The sequence below is a fragment of the Antechinus flavipes genome, chromosome 4 (assembly GCF_016432865.1).
Source record: "Antechinus flavipes isolate AdamAnt ecotype Samford, QLD, Australia chromosome 4, AdamAnt_v2, whole genome shotgun sequence".
Classification (NCBI taxonomy): domain Eukaryota; kingdom Metazoa; phylum Chordata; class Mammalia; order Dasyuromorphia; family Dasyuridae; genus Antechinus; species Antechinus flavipes.
Genome location: NC_067401.1, coordinates 412481535 through 412498317, shown reverse-complemented (window position 1 = coordinate 412498317; position 16783 = coordinate 412481535). Strand labels below are relative to the sequence as shown.

The 16783-nt window shown below is 38.5% G+C and overlaps 1 protein-coding gene across 1 annotated transcript in view; it reads right to left on the bottom strand.

The window, feature by feature from the left end:
- The window catches only part of RGS8 (regulator of G protein signaling 8), a 67164-nt gene extending 52777 nt beyond the window's left edge, over positions 1–14387 (bottom strand). Inside the window, exon 1 of the mRNA XM_051998819.1 lies at positions 13944–14387. The gene's annotated coding sequence lies outside the window, so the exon portion shown is untranslated. The remainder of the gene's footprint in view (positions 1–13943) is intronic.
- Positions 14388–16783: the final 2396 nt, after the last annotated feature.

The following is a 16783-nucleotide window of genomic DNA, read 5'->3' as shown; positions in this document are numbered from 1 at the left end:
TCATCTCTGTCTCCTGAATTTCCTGGTTTCCTTCAGCTTCCAATTAAAATCTCATTTTTGCTGATTTTCTTTAATACTAATCTCTTCCCTTTGTTGATTATTCCCAATATTTCCTCTATAGGTTTTATTCACACATAATTATGTCCGTGTTTTCTGCCCCATCAGACCATGAGCTCCTTAAGAACAGAGATTATTTGCCTTCCTTTAGAGCTTTAGTACAGTGCTCGCATATGTAAATAACTAATAAATGCTAAGTGACTAACTCCATGCAAAGCACTAAAATGCTCTCCCATCTTCTATTCACCTCTTAGCTGGCTTCCTTTAAGACCGCTGAAGGAGATCTTTCCATTCCCTACTCCTTAAAATTACCTCCCACTACTTATATTAACATAGTTATTTGCATGTTGTCTCCCCCATTTAAATATGATGACAGAAACAGTATTTTTACCTTTTGTTGTACTCTCAACATGCAGCACAGTTTCTGACACATAGTAAACACTTAACAGATGTTTGTTGACTGATTGATTGACTCAAAAACAAAATATTGACTAAAAAAATAAAATATTCTTCCCTGGAAGATTTTGAGCAAAGTGATGGGAGTTTATCCAATGAGATAACATATAATAAAAAAGCTTTGCAGATTTTAAAATGCAAATAAATGCCAATCATTATTATATCGTTGTTGTTTTAAAGGGGGTTTATGTTCAGGTACAGACCAAATTAAATGACTTCTGAGGTCTTTTCCAAATCTTAGATTCTGTGTTTCCTTATCATGCCACAACCCCTGCTGCCCCTAACAGAGTGCTTGACTCACAGAAGATACTCAGCAGTTATTAAATGTCTGATTGGCTTATGGGTTCAATCAGCATTTCACAAAGGAGGTACTTATGCAATACTTTACCACCCATTAGTTTATGGATTGGTATCAAGGAAATGATTCAAGAAAAACTGGTAAAGAGGCAGACAAGCAGTTTTCAAGCTTAGGAAAGGTTTTTATTTGTTTGTTTTTCATGACTTAGGGGTGCTGTTGTTTTACCTTCCTGCCCCTAAACTTGTCAAAATGACCGTCCTTTTTGTCAGCTATTTTTTGCAGTTCTTATTTCCTCCCAAAATGACACGAAGGTATAAAAGAAATCACTTCCTCTTTGTTGCTCTTAAAGTTTATGAAAATAGACTTTTCTGGCATCTTCATATTCTTGGAGGGGATTCCAAAAGAAAAAACTACTTGTAACACACAGTGCACAAAGAAATCTGAATTATGCAATTCCAATAGTCTTGTGATGGAAAGAGCCATATGTATCCAGAAAGAGAACTCAAGGGACTGAATGCAGATCACAACATAGTATTTTCTTTTTTGTTGATGTTGTTGTTTGCTTGCTTGTTTTTTCTTTCTCATGTTTTCCCTTTTGATAAATGTGCATCATGATAAATGTGGAAATATGTTTCAAAGAATTGCCTGTGTTTAACCTATATTGGATTACTTGCTGTCTAGGGGAGGGGGAAGAAAGGGAGGGAGAAGAAAATTTGAACAAGATTGTGCAAGGGTGAATGTTAAAAATTATCTTTGTATAAATTTTGAAAAATAAAAGGCTGTTATTATTAAATAAATAAAAAATTTTTAAGAAATTAAAAAAAGAAATCTGATTCATGGTTATGTATGCTTATTAGGACTGGCAGTGTCCCAGCAAAATTTGCACTCACCAATGCACACAAACTGTATCAACTCTTTAACAATATAAATATCAACATTGTGTTAGAAATAAATGACTGACTTGATTCCTAAAAGTCTCCAGTAAGCTGTAAATTTAAGAGGTAGGTGCCCTTTCTCATTTGGACAAGTCCTCAACAAGAACAGGAGCAGGATGGGTTTTTATAGTGCTAGCTAAGGGTGTTTACAAATTACACCTAAATTCTGATTGATGATTGCAATGATGAGTACTCAGCTTACCTGAAAGGAAACTAACCATCAAAATTTTACTGTCTTCATCACTAATCAATCAATCATCATTTATCAGGCCCATATTATGTGCCAGGCATTGTGTTAGGTGATAGGGGACACAAAAAGTAAAAGATAGTCCATGTCTATTGGTTGTTTACCAAATTCGGGGGATATACATGTCATTAATAAATGTTTACCAACTTTGAGGATACACACATCATTGATAAATCCAAGCACTTCTCTGGTTATAGAAAAAAGTTTATCCAACACTAACTTAGTTACAAAATGGAAGCTTAAAACAATGGAAGCTTAAAACAAAATGGAGTTGCTGACTGTTAATATATTTATTCCTATTATCTGTCAAACTCAAAAAGGAAGAGGGGCTACTGAGTCATAATAAAGTTCCCTACAAGCCACATTTTGACTTAGAAAATTATATATTAGCATTATCCATTATTTTATTGTATTTTTATTTATTTTGTTAAATATTTCCCAATTACATTCTAATCTGGTTCGGGCTACACTCAGAAGTGTTGTGGATAGCACATAGTCCACATATCTCATTTTTGATACCTCTGGTATAGAGAACACAGAAATTCAAGTGAGACAAGTGCATAGCTTTATAAGTTCCTAGCTGTGTAACCTTGGACTACTTTACTGACCTGTGGCTCAGTTTCTCAAACTGTAAAAAAAATTTAATAATTTTTTTAAATATTTGCAGTTGAGATAACAGTTACTCCAGTACTACTCAAATATATCAATACAGGGTAAAAATAACCCTAGGTTCTTGAAGTTAATTCTAGCAGACAGCAAATTTGGGCTGGTCCAAGCTGGAAAGCCTTTGAGTATAAATTTAGAGCTATAAGATCTTTTTCAAAAATTTATTTATTTATTTAAAACTAAATACAAAATAAGGGGAAAAATAGGAAAAGAAAGAAAAGGAAAATTTTAAAAATAAAACAAAACATTTATTTGTGCCCAGAAGGATTCAAAATTTGTAACAATAATTTTTTCATTTCAAGAAAGCATATATAATAATAAAAGAGATTATATATTCATACCTGTCCGTGTTCTCTTTGAGTCCTTCCTTATTTGCTGAAGTAACTGGGGTTAAGTGGCTTGCCCAGGGTCACACAGCTAAGAAGTATTAAGTGTCTGAGGTTAAATGTGAACTCAGGTCCTCCTGACTTCAGAGCGGGGCCTAACTGCCTCATAGGTTATACTTTAACCTTTTGTTCTCTGTTGATCTATAAGGTCTTTAACAGCCCACCTACTCCTTCCTCTCCAGCCACCTCCTCCAAACCCTCTTAGTGAGAAATCAGAAATATCCCTGAAAGAACTTCTTCCTTGAGGTCCTACTCTCCTGCTTGGATGGCATCTCCCAGGCTTCTAGTTCAAGAAAGTCATGGTCGAGCTGTATTTCATTCCCTTCTTCCTGGCCATCATCTCTTCTACAGCCTCATTCACCACTTTCTACTTAGATAAGCTCACCAGAGACCATATCCCCGTCTAAGAGTGCTGCTGTCTTGGTTAGTAACTCTCCCAGACCACTTATTTCAAAGCTGCATCCAGATTTCACTTCATTCCCTCCACTCTGTCACATCCTCCACAGCCTCTTCATTAATTGACTCATTCCCCCTTTCTGCCTTCTTCCTCCCACTCCAGTTCAGGATCTATGAACCATGATCAAATCACCATTGCCTTTGTTCCTCTGTTGGGTATGTCAATTTATTCCCTCTGCCTTCCCGCTCACTGTAACTTTCTGAACCAAAATTTCTCTTCCTGGCCACTACTGCCCCTTTATATGCTTTTGAATGTAAGTTCTATGAGGGCAGGGATTACCTTTGGTTTTGTATTAGTATCCCCAGCACATAGCACAAGATGAGGAAGTGGTAAGTACTTAATAAAGACTTTTTTGTTCATTCATTCATTATCCAATCCCTCTGTTTTAGAAGTAAGACTCATGGAGATTAAATAAATTACCCAAGATCATGAAAGTAATAAGTAGCTGAATCACACAGGTTCTGCCTCCCAATCTGATGCCCAAGGACCAGTCTAATTAAATTCAGAGAGGATTGTCACCAGCTAATGATGATTTCTCATCAGATGCTAAAAAATTTAGGCCCACAAAAACTCATGAAAATTACTAAGACATGGAGAGACTGACAATTTATATTAGTTCAGTAAAGAATAATATTTAAACTAATTATATTATAGAACTATTGATATGCCAGATTAAAATGTAATTGTGAAATGCTTAGCAAAATAAAAACATAATGCAAAATCAGAAGTGCTAATTTGTAATTTTCTAACTCAAAGTGCTTTTAAACTGTAAAAAATTATAAAATTTAATTATTATTGATATAATTATCCTTGTCCCTCAAATCAAAATATGGATCCACAGACCCTGGCTTCTAGAAGTCAGGTAAATCAGGTTTGGGAATATGGCTGCAACCTAAAGTTCCATAATCCTTTACCAAACAGTATGGAGGAACCATGAACTGTCAAGAAATGAAGTTTATCTCCCATACAAGTGTGTTCAGTTTTGACAGAACTAAAGTTGATTTGCAGTGGTTCTTTTCCTGAAGCATACCCAAATACCAGACACATACTAAGATTGTATACCAAGTGGGAAGAGATGACTCAGGATACCTTTTGGATCTTGCCCCACAGGAGAAATCTCTATTTCATAATAAACAATACTTTGTCTCCCCCTCCCTTTAAGAGCTCCCCAGGGTTTGGCAATGAGCCTTAAGGGAGATCTACAGACTACCTATTATGCATGATGCTATACCAGACTCCACATTAATATAATTAGAGCCCCTTCCTTCTTCAAATCAAATCTTGTTTCTCTGAACATGGGTTTATTCCCTTAAAAACAGCTTTATTTTCTTTAATATTGAAAAAATTAAAGCAAAAAAGAACGGAACTCTAGGGATTCCAGGACATCTAGAAAATGAGACCTAAATTCAATCAATTAATCAGCTAGGTGAGGGAGCAGCTAGGTGGAGCAATGGATAGAGTACCAGGATTAAAGTAGGGAAAACTCATCTTCCTGAGTTCAAATCTGACCTCAATCATTTAGGAACTGTGAGAGCCTGAGAATTTCATTTGACCCTGTTTGCCTCAGTTTCCTTGACTGTAAAATGATCTAGAAGAGGAAGTGGCAAGGCTCACAAAGAGTCAGACATGATTAAAATAACAGCAAAAGAATATATTAATCACCAACTATTGCCAGATTCTATGCCAGGTCCTGGGGATATAAGACCAAAAAAAATTTTTTTTCAAGGAAAATTCTATTGGTAGATAGTCCATATACTTAATAAGTTTACAGGTATCCCAAAAATCTTAATGGCATTTTAAACCATTAAAGTCTAATAAGCTTATTAAAACTTGAAAGCTTCAGTAGCTTAGAGCTTCTATAAGACTTTTGGGATACCCTGTATTCAAAATAAATACAAGGCAGTTTAGGGCCCTGGTAGTTAGGGGAGGATCTGAAAAGGCTCCATGTAAAAAACTGTCCCTAATCTTCAATCTAAAAGAAGGGAAGGATTTTATAAGGTGGAGGTGAGCACTGAGTTCATTTCAAGATTTAAAAAGAGCCATTACAAAGAGTCCATGGGAGATGGAGTAACATGTAAAAAATGCAGAAAGAAGGTCATTTTAGCTAAGTTTGGGAAGGGAAGTAATCATGTATTAAGGCTAGAAGAAGTTGGAATCAGGTTCCCAAGGTATTAAAAAAAAAAAAACCTTTAAAGAGACAATTTGTCCTAGATGCAAGAGGAATAAGGGACTTTAAAGATACCTGGTGCTTCCTGGGTAAGGAAGTGATATGGTCACATCTGTTCTTAAGGAAATTCACTTCAGCCATTGAATGGAGAATAGATTAGAGAAGAAAGCAGATTGGAGGCAAGAATGCCATTTAAGTATCTGTTACAATAATATAGTTCTCCCAAAAAACAACTTCTACCATGACATTAAAATGTTATTAGGGAATGCTTAACAAAATAAATACAAATACAATGCGGAATTGATCACATTAATATTAAGTTTTCTCAATCAATATACTAACCCCTAGGATCTGTTTCTCTAGTCTAGATAGAAGTGAAGAGGATTTGAATTAAGATGGTATCTTAGAATCAGAGGTCTGAATGTGAGAAACGTGGAGTCAAAATTGCAAGATTTGATACTTGATTGAATATCTGGAGTAATGGAGAATAAGGAAGAAGTCCAAGATAATACACAGATACAAATCTGAGAGATTGGAGTAATGATACTTTTGGTGGGAACAATGAAAGTCAGTAAAGAAGTGATTTTGAAGGGAAAGATAATGAATTCTGTTTTTGACATATTGAGTTTGAGATGTCTCCAGGACATCTAGTTTGTAATGTACAATAAATAGTTATTGATGTGGAACTAGAGGTCAGAAAGAGACTGGAGCTGGATATACAAACCTGAGAATCATCTCCACAGAGATGATAATTAAAGCTATGAGAGCTAAAAACATCTTGTAGAGAGAAAAGGACCTGAAATAGAAACTTTGGGATCACCCACTTTTATAGGACATGATATGGATGAAAAACCAGCAAAGGAGCCAGAAAAGTAGCTATCAGTCAGGGAACAGAAAATCCAGAAGAAGGCAGAGTCAGAGAGAAAAGAATATCCAAAAGGATAAAGTAGTTAACAATATCAAATGGTGGTGGTGGTGTCTGTCCTTTGTTCTGTAAAAGGACCATGACATCAGGGAGGGGATGCCATGATATGCAACTGAATTGAATTTCAGTTAGGGAGGCTGTGCAAGGTCACCTGCCTCACTTTCTCTTCCAGAGCCATCTGGGTCCAGTCTCAGATGACTGGAGATGGTTGTAGAGAGACAAAAAAAGGGGGATCAATCTAAGAGGATTGAGGGGAAGAAAGACTAAACATCAAATTTGTGAATCATTGGTAATTTTGGAGAAAGAAGTCTCAGTTGAATCATGAAGTGGAAGCCAGATTACGAAAGATAGAAAAGTGAATGAAAAGAGAGGGAAACAAAGGCAATGAGTATAAATAACTTTTTTCATATATGATAATTCATTTCCCCCCAATTGCATGTTAAAATAGACAATGTTATTGCAATTTTATCTGAGAAAATGAGAAGAGATATAAAATGATAATTGAAGGGATGGTAGAATCTAGTGAAAGATTTTAAGGTTAGGAGAAATTTTCACACATTTAAAGAAAGGAGATGTTGAAAGGAAAATTCTTTATTTGGACTTTTTACCCTGAGGCAAAACTCAGGACAAAGAGAATTTAAAAGATTTTATTATAAGTACACTGATCATTATAGATCTGTAATGGCTCCAACTTTTATAGGTAAATTTAAAACAATCCATATGCTGTTGTTTGTCCTTCATTGTCGAGAAGGACCATGACATCAGGGAGGTGTTGCTATGACATGCAAGTGAACTGGATTTAAGTGAGGGAGAGTTGTGCAAGGTCACAGTCTTATTTTCTCTCCCAGAGTTATCTGGGTTCAATGGCAAAACATCAAGGAAGTGACATATTGATGGGATGATCACTAAAGATTAGCAATGGCTTGAAGGTGGAGCCAACTTTTATAGATAATTTTAAGACAATCCAGATAGGTCCACCTCAGCAGAAGAAGGTAGAAGAATGTAACAATTTGCAGGTAGGGGTACCTGACAAAGAACAGGTGATAGAGAAAGCTGCACCCTTGGTTGCTCCTTCCCCAGCAGAGCCTACCCCAAAACTGGTTGATTAGCAGGACTGAGAACAATAGGTAACGAAGTCAACATTACTTTCAACAGAGGGAAAGAACTAGTAGATAGAGAGACTTCATGGTTCTCTGCTTCATCACTCCTTTCTGCCTAATGATGGCAAAGGATAGGTTAAGGAAAGGTAAAAGACCGGGAGAGAGATAGAATGATGAGAACCAGAGTTTTGATGAAGGAAGTAGAATGATGATGAAATCAACAACTATCTGTGCTAGCTAAGGTGAAGAAGAGGAAGCAGGTCAAGAGTTTTGAGCAGGATAGGAGATTGAGGTGTTTGAAAGACAAACAATATGAAGATTGAAGCTATCTAATATAAGAGTAGGAGTTGAGAAAAGAAAGGCACTGATGCAGGTGCTAAACTCCTTGAGAAATAAGGGAAGATGACTGGGGAACAAGTAGACAAAGGCCACTATAATCAATATAGATCCCAAAAAAATTTAATAGAGTGAATTTGAAAGGAAAGTTTATGGCAACAAAGGGAGAAGCTGGAAGTGGCAGTGGGGAGGAAGTAGTGTTCCAACTTTTCCAGGACCAAAATTAAGCCTTAAACTTAAAGTCCTGAGTTCTCACATTTTTCCTGTGATCATTATCCCTGACCCAGAAATTGCCAAAGACCCTAATTCTAGGACCTAGGGCTGACAGAATCCATTATGCTTTTTGAAATAGCTACAAAATAGTGAGGTTTTAATGATTCCTTGGGAAGATGCCCACGTATCAAATTGGCCCACAGTCATCATAATTAAAACACTTGAGAAAGATAAAAGTTCCCATTTAAATGTATGAACCCAGGTATTAAGAAAGCGAATTTTATTTCATCCCTTATCAAATGTTCAGGAGCTACAAAGGACTAAGAAAAAGTCTCTCTAAGATTAAAAAAAAGAAACAGCTGTGATTTCTGGAAAGTAAACAATAGTTGGCTTCTGGTATTTGAGTTCTGGTTTCTGCTCTCATTATAGAACTGCCTGACTTCCCTAATCCTATTTGGTTTCTTGGGCTTTCTCTTTCCTATAGCAAATAAATTTATTTTCAGAGAAACACAAGGTTGATTTCCTAAAGTTCAGGCCAATATTTAACCTAATATGCTGTCCAATACAGCATTGTGTACAATAGATATTCAATAAAGTATTACATAATAATTACAAATATACATATTTTGTTCTCTGAGTTAGCATCTTATGGTATATTTAGCAACATTTTTTAGAAACCAAATTTATTGTGAAATAAAGAGAGGCCTAGCTTTGCAGTCAAAGGAATTGGGGTCAAATTTAATTCCTAATGCTCCAATCATTTAAGCAACTCATTTTGCTAGACCTCCATATCCATGGGACAGCTAAGATCTTTTTCATCTTGAAAATGTTATTCCAATATCCCTTACCACCATTTTATATAGACTATAAGCTCTTTGAGGACAGAACATCTTTTTTTTTTCCTTTGGGCAATCAGGGTTAAGTAACTTGCTCTAAAGCCACACTGAGCACAATTTTGAATTCAGAGAGGACAACGAAATCTAAACCCTATGCTTTAACTCATAACAAATGTTTATTGAGTTGAATTATCAACTATTGTCAGGGAATACCCTCCCCCATCCAAAATTTAGATCATAAGATTCTGCCATCAGAGACCTGGTTGTCTAGTAGGAAAATGATACCAACACAGAACTAAATATGTTCTTTTATGAAATATTGCAATTACCATATAATTACTGATAAAGCATTAAAAGTAAAATGCTACTTGAATTCTGACTTTACCCAGTGAGACATGAGAAGGTTCTATGTCTCATAGGTACCCAGTCCCTTGGGCAAACAAAAACAAAAATCAAAAATCATACTTACTCCTACATGAATAGGAATGTTTCTGCCTCGGGGATCCCCATCCTTCCAGTTTCTCAACCTGGAAGTTATTCTCAACTCTCTCCCACCCTGTGTACCCAATCAGTTGACAAATCTCTATAATATCATTCACATCCATTCCCTTTTCTCTATTCACTTCATCTTAGGTCTTCTTCATAAGTAGCTAATATTAGAATGAGGGAGAAAAATTCATAAATATATTATTATTTAGTGTTTTCAGTCATATCTGATTCTCTATAACTCCATTTGGAGTTTTCTTGGCAAAGAAATTGGAATTTGCCATTTCCTTCTCCAGGTCATTTTACAGATAAGGAAACTGAGACAAACAGGTTTAAGTGACTTGTCCAAAATCACCCATCCAATCCTGAGGCTGCATTTGAATTCTGGTTCTCCTGATTTCAGGACTAGTGCTCTGTCCACTATGACATTTAGCTTCCCTCTTGTCTAGTCTATAACAAAAACTTCCTTTATGTTTCCCTACTTCAAGTCTCACCCTTCTCCAAACCATCTTTACCCAGTTGCCAATTTTTTATCACATCACTTTCCAGCTCAAGCAACTTAATTTGACTTCTTTGCCATTGGGATTGGATATAAACTCATGTTTGGCTTTTAATGCTATTTATATCCCACCTCCAACTTCCCTATCCAGGATTCTGGTGTATGAGTCCCTTTCCACACAGCATTCCTCGTAGATGATGCTCCTTCTCACCTTCACCAGCCAGATCCCTAGAACCTTTCAAAGACCAGCTCAGTTGGTCCTACATGATACTTTTGGGAATGGTGCCAGAAACTTAGGCCACAGGACCAGTGGTAAAGGCCTAGGTCAGAGATGTAGAAATGAAGTACTTTCTGCTCCCACTGTTCAATATCAGGGCATCAGTTATGAATCTCTTGCCCTCCTTAAGCAGTAATAAATGTTTTGCTATTGACTGCAGAAGTCCAGAGCTGCCTGCGGTTAGCAAATCCAGCATAATTTCCAGTCATTCCACTCTATCCCTACCAGTATCAACCCCCCACCTATAAATTGAGATCATTCTAATCCTTTTTTTCCTTTAAATGAATGACTGCTAGCAGGAAACTTTCAGGTTTCCTTCCCTGCCCTCCATCTCCTCTCTGCCCCATTCCAACCAGCCTTCTTGAATTTTACAAAAAGAAAAATCTATAGCAGCTAGACCTAGGGAGCTAGAGTACAGCTGCAGGAGCAGAGATGAGATGGTGGAGAAAGTCTTCCAACTATAGTTTCTTCTTTAACAGTTCCCTTCTGAAACCAAGAAGTAGACTGAGAAATTCTATATGTGTACTGAATATGCCCTTTTATCTGCACCAGGGCCCAGAGGAGGGATTTTATGGGTACATTCTATTGAAAGGAAAGAGTGAACAAATTCTACTTGATATAGGCCTGCTGTCTTCTCTTTCCCCTGAAGGACTAAGGCTAAAAATTCCTACTGAATTCTATTTGTAAAAAAAAAAATTTTCTAATTTTTGTAAAAAAAAAAAAAAAAAAAAAAAGCTTTTCAGATACACTGATCATTCTGGGACCTTTTTCTAAGGAATTCAAAACACCTTATAGACATCTTGTAAAGTCTGATGTCAAGGAAGCATTCTTAAATTATTCTTAAAGGAATTATTCTTTAAAATGGGGAATCCCAATACTAAGAAATCCAAGGAATTTATCTAAATTAGGCACATCAGGAGCACGAGATCAGGCTTTAAGTGGTTGAACAAAAAAGGAAACAAGCACAAAATTAGAAAAAATGAAATGTGCTGACTTTTGTGTACAATTTCAATTCATAATCAATAAGACAAATTCCAAGTTGCTATTGTTATTGTTTCAGGAAATAATGATGAGCTCAAAAAAATTGGACCACCTATTCATTAAAAAAAATGGATAAAGAATGTCTACTGCCCCAGAATTGGCTATGCAATTAGACAATCTATAGCATTGGTGGTTCATCCTATACAAATCTGGGACAGGAACTGCAAAAGGTCAATGAGCTGAGAAAGAAATCATGTTACCAACTCTGGGAAATAGTACAAAGCTTTTAATGATCTCAAGCTTTTCTCTGAAACACAAGCCCATATTTTTAAAAACAATATTCATTTGGTATGTCTGCAAGTCAAAGAACATCACTATCTCTGAATAAAGTTGAGAATTCATTCAATAAGCAATTAAGCGGTACTATAGCCAATGCAGAATTACGAATAGAAGTGGTAGAAAGGGTGTCAAAAGAGAAATGTATGACTGGGGGGAAGGGGAGGAAGTGGACCAGTCTTATGATGGGACAAGGGATAACTAAGGAAAAGTCTATATATTTTACTAGAATTCATGAAAATGTCAAAAGAACTAGAGGAAAATCTCCATTACATTGGACTGACCTTGTTTTACCAAAGATCATGGTATAAGTCAAAGTATTTGGATGGAAAGGAATTAATCTGAGATCTGCAAAGTTATGAGGGAGGTAACATACACATCAACAAAAAGGTGAATCCATTACAATGTCAAAGAGGGAATGGACTGTGTTAAGTCATCCCCGAAGAGCCTTTCACCCCACCCAGCCAGCCCTTGTTACTACTGGAGTTGTCTCACATTTGAGAAGCTGATGCTGTTCAGGGTCATGGATGCAATCCATTCCATGTGGATGATCAGGAATAATTTTCCTCTGTTCAGAATCTACTGGTTCATGTGGAAACAAATCTCATTCGCAACATGTTTTATTCAACTGGGCTGAGAAAACAAAGATAACTGGATTTAATGAAGAATGTTTAGGTATTATTTGTATCCTGAATGGTATGTGGAGTCCGAAAAGCCAAGAGAATCTCACAGTCGAGAGTCTATCCCACAAAAAGTAGCACAGCTTCCAGTCTGGCTACATTGTGAAAATCCAAACACAAAAATATGTCTCTCTGCACGGTTTCCCCCACCCGGACTTCTCCCAGAAAGCCAAGTGAGCACACAGCAGGTATTTATTAAATACCTTCTTGATTGATTGTGAAGCCATAGCCCCAAAAATAATCGTAATAACAACAATCATAAAAACAATAATAAAACCATTTTGCTTTTTAAAAAAACCCTTGCAACTTTTTAAAAGCACTCATTATCTCATAATAACAGCTTTTTTCCTCCTCCACTTTTCAGAGCCTCCTGTACACTCCCTGAAAACCTTGAAGTTTTCCAAGTCTACAAGAACAAACTAACCAAAAATAGCCCCAAAGGAGGATGGCATGGGCTTTCATTTGATTGCAAACTCCTGGAGGCCAGGACCACAGGGGTCTTATTACAGAGTGCCCGATAAAATGGATCATGTCAAATTATACAACAAGAAGAAAGAACTGCTTCTAAAGAAAGTCACACATTAGGCAACCCTAAAAGAAAGCCTTGGGAGAGACCCATTTAGCCAGTGTCAAACCTCCTGCTTAGAACCTGCTATCTCCAAAATATTTTTATCTCACTCTAGCCCATTGTAAAATTGAGCTCTTCTGAGGCAGCATTTATCACCTGACCTGCATCCCAACTCAAAACAAAGCAGCTCCAATTTGCATATGCTGCAGCTAAGACAACAACAACAAAATAATGAATGAATGAATGAATGAATGAATGAAACTTAAAACAGAGTGAAGATGTCATACCTTAAGATAGCAGTCTGAAATCATTAGTGGAACGAAGGGATTTGTAATGAGAGAGAGGAGGGAGAGAGAAAGAGAGACAGAGGCAGAGAGAGAGAGACAGAGAGAGAAAGAGAGAGAAGCAGAAAGAGAGAAACAGAGAGACAAAGACAGAGAAAGAGAGAAACAGAGATAAAGAGAGAGAGAACGAGAGATGCAGAGACAATGAGAGAGAGAAACAGAATGTAAGAGAGATAGAATGAGAGAGAAACGGAATGTGAGAGAGAAAGAGATGCAGAGATAGAGAAAGAGAGAGAGATAGAGAGACAGAGAGATACAGAGAGACAGAATGAGAGAGAGAGAGAGAGAGAGAGAGAGAGAGAGAGAGAGAGAGAGAGAGAGAGAGAGCAGAGGATCTGGAGAGTTTCACTTGGTATAGGGAAGAAGGTAAGGATGAGACAATGTGCAGCTTAGACCTGCTAATTAAGAAGGGCAGGCAGAACCTTCAGACTCTTGACAGCAGCAGCTTAATGGAATTGATGAGGATTTCAGCAGAGGCCAGAGCAGCAGAGCCTTCCCACCCTTGAACTGGCTTGCTGTTCCCAGCCAGGCTCAGTGTGGGGGGTCAGCTGCCGAAGGGGCGCTCGGTGGAGCTGAGGAGTTGAGGGGGAGGGACTGCGGGAGGGGGCGGCTCCCGCAGCCCTGCCCTCTCCGAGCTTCTGCTGCATCCCAGGGGCTGACTCCCTGGGATGCTAGCTGCCCTGCCTTCCTTACCTGTCTGGTGGTGGTCAGCGCGGCGGGAGAAACACAGCTGGGATGGGCTCCGTCTGGGCATGGCTCAGTGAGGCCCTGAATGACAGAGTCTGCTGCCGCCTGGTACATCGGAGAGCCGAGGGGCAGCCAGCCTGACCACGAGAACCTCGAGATTAGAACAACTGCAGCGACATGCTGCTCCCGCTCCTCCGCTAGCTCTGAATCTCATGAAAAGAAAAGGAAAGGGAGGTGGAGGGGAGGGGGGAGAGGGGAGCTCTTACAGATGATGCACACACGCACACAGAGAGTTGGGGGAGGCACACGCAGACTTCTGCAGGATGGCACAGGCTCTGTCTGTTGCTCTCACTCCTGGCAGCTGCCTGAGGCTGGAAGCTCTCTGGAATTCACAGGTTTCTGGGAGAGACAAAGGTGGAGGTGGAGGAATGAGGGAAAGGATCCAGAGGAAAGGAAGCTAAAAAGGGGAAAGATGGGGAGAGGAAGGAAGCCTTGTTGCCCCCCCAACACACACACACACACACACACACACACACACACACACACAAATACAACAAAATAAATAAACAAGCCTGGGCATAGAAATAGGTTTTAGGAAACAGGGAAAGGCCAGGGCAAAACCTCTTTATTTGCTTCCAGGTTTCTCTAAAGTGCTCTCTCCCATTCTCTATAGCCAGTGTTTTTGTGAACAGTTCTAGATCTCAAGTTGGAAAGAATTGGATTCAAATTCTGTCTCTTTTACCCACTAGCTTTGTGACTATGGGAAAGTAACAACCTTTTGGAGCTTATTTCCTCATCTGTAAAATGGAGGTAATAATAGCACTCACTTCACGGAGTTGTGAGATAATATATGTAAAGTGCTACAGAACTATTATTCTTATTTAACAAAATGCCGTGCATATAGTAGGCACTCAAGAAATGTTAATAGAATGAGCAGGACCATTTTTGTCTAGACATGTGGAGTATTTCTTCAGCTTAAATAAAGTGTAGATTAGAACTTTCTCAGGAGGGGAGAGAAAATGAGAAAGGGAATTGTGCAATGCATAAATTGTTCGATGTTATTTCATACTCTCTCTGCTCCGAGCAGGCCCCCAGACCCCCTCCCCCCTACCATCTGCCCCATCTGTGTTCAGTGGGGGATGTGGTGGCAAGGATGGGAGAAAGAAGGGAGGGGAGAGGAGGGAAAGAATGCAGCCATGTGACCTTTCTTTCTATAATGTTCCATTTGGATGGTCAGAAGCAAAACCCGGTGTGTGCCTTGGACCAATGCCCAATCCAGTTCTTGAGAGGCAACACGCCTTGTCTGATGCTTCATTCTGCCTTTCTAGTGACACATGTGGAGGCCAACATAATCTTCTGCAAGGGCAGCTCTCTACCTGCATGTCTAATTGCAGCTCGAAGAATAGCTGTAGGACATCCTCCCCCTGTCTGATCCACCCCTGTTCCCCCCAGGACTGGCGCACAGCAACCAAATGGCTCATAAGGCCCACTCTAGGCAGTGACCCTAGAAATTAGCTGGTTCGGTCCCTTCATTTTACAGATGAGGCAACTAAGGTCTAAAGAAGCAAAGGAATTTGTTCACTATTCACACATAAACTAAGTGATGATACATCAAATAAATCTTCTAACTCCAAATCTCATTTCCTCTCATGGTCTTCCAACTATCATGCTGACTTTGGGGATTCTAAACATTACAGATCTTCAGGAGAAGTGGGGAGGGGGATAAGGCCAAAAAAAAATCCATGCTTGTCTTAATGAATAAAATGAATGAATATGAATATGTATAATGAATACAAGGTTTTATTTTCAAAAAAATATTAGTGGGGTGCTCCTCTAACTCACACTCACACTAGCCAGTAAGTCCCTAAATGATACCCTCCCAAGATTCATTTCTAATAATACTTTTGCTTAAAAGCCTTCAGCTGATACATTCTCTCCCCCACTTCCATATCAATCAATGTAATCCATTAGATCTTTGAAAGGGATATTTATTAAGAAGTATAGCACGGACAGAAGTTACAAAAACTTTCTCCAAACTGAGTAAGTATTTCCCCCTTGCATAAACAAGTTCCCAGGGGAGAATGTGCCCAAGCTTGAAATATTTAAGAGCATAGAGGTGAGGAACAGGTGGCGATGAGGGGTTCCTCAACATTTCTGGCCATGAAAGTCTTTTTCTCTCTTTGTGGAATCCCCACCAAATTATCTTTGAGGTAAAGCATTGACAAGGACTTGTTTCTCCCCTTGTTCAGCTGGTCTGGCTCTTTGTAGGATTAGTGTCTCAAGTGACAGATCAATCAGACTTCCAGGCTCAGTCAAACAGGTTACTTGGCCACTGAACTGATTCCTGACTGGACTTGACCACTGTGGCCACCAGAGCCTGTGATCTCAGCTATCAATTTCTGCAAGGGGAAAGTCGATGGTTCCTCCAAAATGTCAAAGCTGATGTTGTCATAACCTGGTCTATTCCATTGCTGAATATGCATTCACCTAAAATCAGGAAAGAACAGACAAAATTAATCACCATGTCCTCAGGGACACATGGTTGCTAGAGATGGGGGAATAGGTACTAAGCTGCACTTCTCCCTACCCAGTGACTCATATCAGTTCTTCCATAACTTCAGGGAAGAGAAAAATCAGAAAAAGTCCAATGAAGGAGTGTAAAGATTCTTTTATGTTCAAATTTAGTTTTGGCTTTTCAGCCAATCAGAAAATTCCTCTTTTTCATCTAACACCTCCCTATCCCAGTCCAGTCATTAAGGCCATTCTACCATGTAAGTAGAGCTCTGTAAGAGAACGGAGTCCCATCCTACAGTGTAGGGTCCGCTGGGGGAGAGCAAGGAAAGAGA